The sequence below is a fragment of the Littorina saxatilis genome, linkage group LG2 (genome assembly GCF_037325665.1).
Source record: "Littorina saxatilis isolate snail1 linkage group LG2, US_GU_Lsax_2.0, whole genome shotgun sequence".
NCBI lineage: Eukaryota > Metazoa > Mollusca > Gastropoda > Littorinimorpha > Littorinidae > Littorina > Littorina saxatilis.
The window spans coordinates 26,055,572-26,060,571 of record NC_090246.1 but is presented as its reverse complement, the minus strand read 5'-3'; the positions used below and the strand labels follow the sequence as shown (position 1 = coordinate 26,060,571).

The 5,000-nt window shown below is 39.2% G+C and overlaps 1 protein-coding gene across 1 annotated transcript in view; it reads right to left on the bottom strand.

Annotated features, from left to right (window-relative positions):
* LOC138958596 (uncharacterized) overlaps window positions 1-5,000 on the bottom strand; it is a 16,184-nt gene that overhangs the window by 10,887 nt on the left and 297 nt on the right. The window lies entirely within an intron of this gene.

Sequence of the window (5,000 nt, the reverse complement as noted above, 5' to 3'; positions counted from 1 at the left end):
TAGCATGGTAGCAATAGAGGTTTAAAAAGTCAATATACACATTATATTTACACCCCCGGTATAGGGGTGTGTATAGGATTCGGTCGATGTGTTTGTTTGTTTGTTTGTGTGTTTGTGTGTTTGTGTGTTTGTGTTCGCATATAGATCTCAAGAATGAACGGACCGATCGTCACCAAACTTGGTGAACAGGTTCTATACATTCCTGAGACGGTCCTTACAAAAATTGGGACCAGTCAAACACACGGTTAGGGAGTTATTGGTGGATTAAGATTCTACAAGGACTTATAGAGGGACATATTAATGGTCAAAGGGAAATAACCTTCTCAGTTGGTGGCAGTGAGAATGGTTATTTTTCTTTGACCAACGGGGGTGTTTTTCCTACCTCGGAGGAATTTCTTGTTTATTTTAGGTTATGCTTCCCCAGGGTATAGTTGTACAAATGAAGATCATGTGTTTAGTTTTCTCAAATTGTCTGAAAAAAACACCCCATTGAAAAAAATAACTTTTCACTCTCTTATCACCGTTCCTCTGCTGTAGAAAGAAATAAGAAGGAAAGATATAAGAAAAACAGAAAAAAAGGAATGAAAGAAAAAAAGAACAAAAGGGAAAAAAAACCAGACAGAAGGACAAAACAAGCAAAAAGCAAAGCAATCAAAGGAAAGAAAGAAAGAAAGAAGGAAAGAAGGAAAAAGAGAAAGAAAGAAAGAAAGAAAGACAGACAGACAGACAGACAGACACAGACATACAGGACAGACAGACAGACAGACAGACAGACAGACAGACAGAAAGAAAGGAAGAAAGAAAGGAAGACTGACAGACAGACAGACAGACAGACAGACAGACAGACAGACAGACAGACAGACAACAAAATATCGAAGACAAAATACCTGCCTCCCCCGCCTCCCCCCAAAAGAACTTGGTCTAACACTGATTGTGAATACACCATACACGTGTTAATCCGACATGCGAACAGAACGAAAAACAAGACTATAAAAACACATTGATATGAAACTGAGTTCGATCGACTTATACAGGTCTACATAAAGACTCCTCCAGTTTTCATGGACTGTCTTTGAGATGACTGCGCACAGTGTAAACGATGAAATTGACACGTTCACATCAATTTAAATGTCATCCTCCTCTTCAGTCACGGATGCGAACAAGCTTTATTCTCATGATCTAAATGACCTCGTTTGACCGATATACACAATTTAAAACGACCTGACTCATCTGGTTTAAAATCGTACACGCACAAGCACAAGCTTGACTTTGAATTTCCTGTCAAGCCTCCGGTGACTAAAAGGATGTTAACCACTGATTCGCATTTCACTCGCTATGTACGTCTCAGATTTTGATACAGTTTATTTTTGTAATACAATTAATGATTGTTACTGTTTACATGCTCCGTATGCAAAGAAACCAATTCATTTAAGTGTCTAATACGATATGTTGGCACACACATGGAATACACCGTCTAAACCCACGCTCTTGTTTAAGTTGTTGAAAAGGACTAAGCTCTTTGGAATCAAGCACTTTGAAGTCTTTCGCAAAATCTATCTGGTTATCTCAATGCAGATTAATGTGTTCACTTTTTAAGCACACTGTCCGGTTAACTTATGGAAATGTACAGGAGCTTGTATCAAAGCGCCGGTCGATCATTATTTACTCCTTCACCCTTACTGGTTCCTTACTACTACTTGCACTGAATAGTACCCACTATTGACGGACTGTGTGATGATATCTTCTGCTATGGTCTGTTGAGACAGTGATATCAAAATCTCGACCTCCGGTCTCGATTTTGATATCACTGTCTCAACAGACCAATAGCAGAAGATATCATCACACAGTCAGTCAATGTTAGATATATTGCTAATTCTCTGGACATTTTGTATTTAATGTAAAGAAATTACAAAAGTATTTGTCTCAGTTTTGGCTGTTCCCTATCCCTCCCTCTGATTATTATTTCTTTTTGTTCACTCTTTTCTTGTACTTTTCAGTATTTCAAAATGTCTTTTCTTTCAAAAAGTCTTTAGTCACTTGCTCAACTAAATTCTGGGATAATTACATTTTCATATATATTTGTATGTTTTTAAATTTTGGTGTTTTTGTTTTTGAAGTGGGGAAGCAATAAAGAGGTCGTCGATATCAAAACTGATATCGACGGAAATGTCGTCGATATCACTTTTGCATTGAGCTCAGTTTTGCCCAATTGACCAATGGAAATCCACGTAACATATGAAATAGCAATATTAGTAGCAATGAACCAGCAAGAGTGAAGGAGTAAATAATGATCGACCGGCGCTTTGATACAAGCTCCTGTGCGGAAATGGTTCAAAGATCTACACATAAGTAGACACCGAGCGACTGAACTCACGTTTTGCTAAGCACTCGCAGCCGAGAATTAAACTATGTTTGTACATCACAGGTTCAAATAATCTTTGAAGACACAGATGCAAATGATGTGTTGGCGTTCCACACTGCGCTGACTGGAATAAGCCAAATACTACAGGTTGGAATGCGCTCGTATTTGTACGTCGGTATGTATTCTCACAAGTTTCAAGTCGACCGAAGCAGTCAATGTGCATACGAACATTTTTTGTCACGTAATCTACAATCACGATAAACTGACGTCATCTTCGCGACATGTGATATGGGAGCATTAACGTCGGAATTCCCCGAGAACAACACCAACGGATGGCAATGGAACAGCAAGCAGAAATATCAACACCAAAGACAAAGTTTCTCTTGTAATTCATAATACCATTCGATTTGAGCTCCAAAAACAGTTACTGTTGTACACGGATCTTTCCATATGGATCACAGTCAGCTTCTCTGTACCTAGTGACCCCGCCAGTGTTTCGCGCGGGTACGCTCAATAACATAAATAAATTTACTATTCAAACATACCGGCACACTGATTTTACTACATGTATTGTTATTCGTTAAAAGTCTTCACGGACTTGCGCGTACACTCTGATATGAATAGAATATTTACTTACTCTTTGGCGAAAACGATAAAACCGACAAAAGAGTCAAATGTCGCGTTGATTTGAGAGAGAAAAGAAGAAAAAGAAGAAGAAGAAGAAGAAGAAAAGTATTCAGTAAGATCTCGGTCCACATAGGCTTTTATTTCAATCCGCAACAATGCAAACGTTTGTTTAGGAAACACTTGAAGAAGTAGCCTACAGTGAAGATACTAGGGTAAAGATTCTTCCTTCCCCGTGTAGATCGTTCTGTAAATGTATGCACATATATCCAGGCTGTTTCATACTAATAGAACATCAGTCCTTCCACTATAACTTAAAACCTACTGTCAATCTGGGAAACGTAATCGGCAATTTTAATCCATAATATTTTTTTCCTGGTATGCGCAGGAGGCCGCTATGCTGCTGATTTTTGTTATGTGTCCAAGAGAAAATATGCTCTTATCTCATGTAATAGCACAGGCAGATTTGTGCTGGCGATTGTGATCATTAAAGGCACAGTAAGCCTCCCGTAAACCATCACAGATACTGTCAGGCTTTTACACACAGTACAAACACCCTTCCATTTGAACGCTCACCAAACGGGAACATCCTAGGTGCCCTCCGTAAAGAGCGAGCAATTTTCAAAGAATTTATTTTTGCGTGGTTTATCTTACCCCTGAGCCATCGTGAACCCGTGTGATCAAGTTTCCCTTTTTCACAATGTAGTCGTCAGTTAGTAATTTGAATGCGACTCGCTGTGAGCTTATCTGCAATAGCACGTTATTAAGTACCTCTGACTATGCACGAAACAAACGGCTGTGGTTCACAAGAACTCTAGCGATGGCTTTTGACTGTTCAGAGGAACTGGCGATAGGTATAAACCGTCGTCTGCTACGAGAACCACGACCTTGCGTGACCCTGCTTCCGGGCTTTTCTTTTTTCAAACTTTCAAAACTTCGAATTGTACTGATCTTGTCTTGATGAAAAAAGAATTCTTTTATGATTTAAGAATGTTTGTGTAACAAGCTGTCAATTTATTATTTAGATTTTAAAAGTTAGGTCTAGCGCCAAAACGCACCACGGTCCGATTGTCTCTGACACAATCCGCAAAATTAATTCTTTGAAAATTGCTCGCTCTTTACGTAGGGCACCTAGGATGTTCCCGTTTAGTGAGCGTTCAAATGGAAGGGTGTTTGTACTGTGTGTAAAAGCCTGACAGTATCTGTGATGGTTTACGGGAGGCTTACTGTGCCTTTAACACGAGAAGTAAGGCATCTTTAAATTAAAGACTAAAGTGGTGTAGTAACGCCTATTTCTGCATGTGAACCGGAAGTTTTTTTTATTGTTGTCCACTCAAATCTGCGCATTCATTAACAACGAATCGGCTTCGACCAACATTGAACAACAAAGAAGACAAAACGAAAAGGGACCATAAGTGCACGTTGTATGGATCCTTTTGTCTCCATTGAATGGAGATTCAAGAACTTCCCTGTGAAACTATGCTATTCAGATCATTGCAATTGAAGCATTGTAAAAGTCACACGGAAGAGCAAGGTTCAAGCTTCAAAGGTGTGGAAGCTCTCTTCAGTTTAGTGCAAAGAGCAGCATGGGACCCCTCATTGTGATGAGTTGGCACTGGGTATACTTATCAGTAAGATAGTACGCAGCAGGCAGTAACCCATCACGTGCGCCGTTGAAAAGAAAGTAGAACCGTCACGTGGCAGTCATGCGAAACCTCGAACAGACATGTACAATGGCTCGTGGTAATATATGATATGATAATGATAACGTTCATCTATGAATTGACTCATTCTCAGAAAACTTCATATCGATTCACAATAATATATGAATTTTAGAAAATCAAACGCACATTTGGCTAATGGTGGCCGATTTCGCGGAAAACTTGAGGCAGCCAATTGCTTATTTTTCTATTGTGCGAATCGGCAATGCCGAGAACTCATTCGGTGAAACACATACAAACAATGTCATTGGGAAAAGTTACAAAAATATGATAATTTGTGTAAGCAAGTAGTA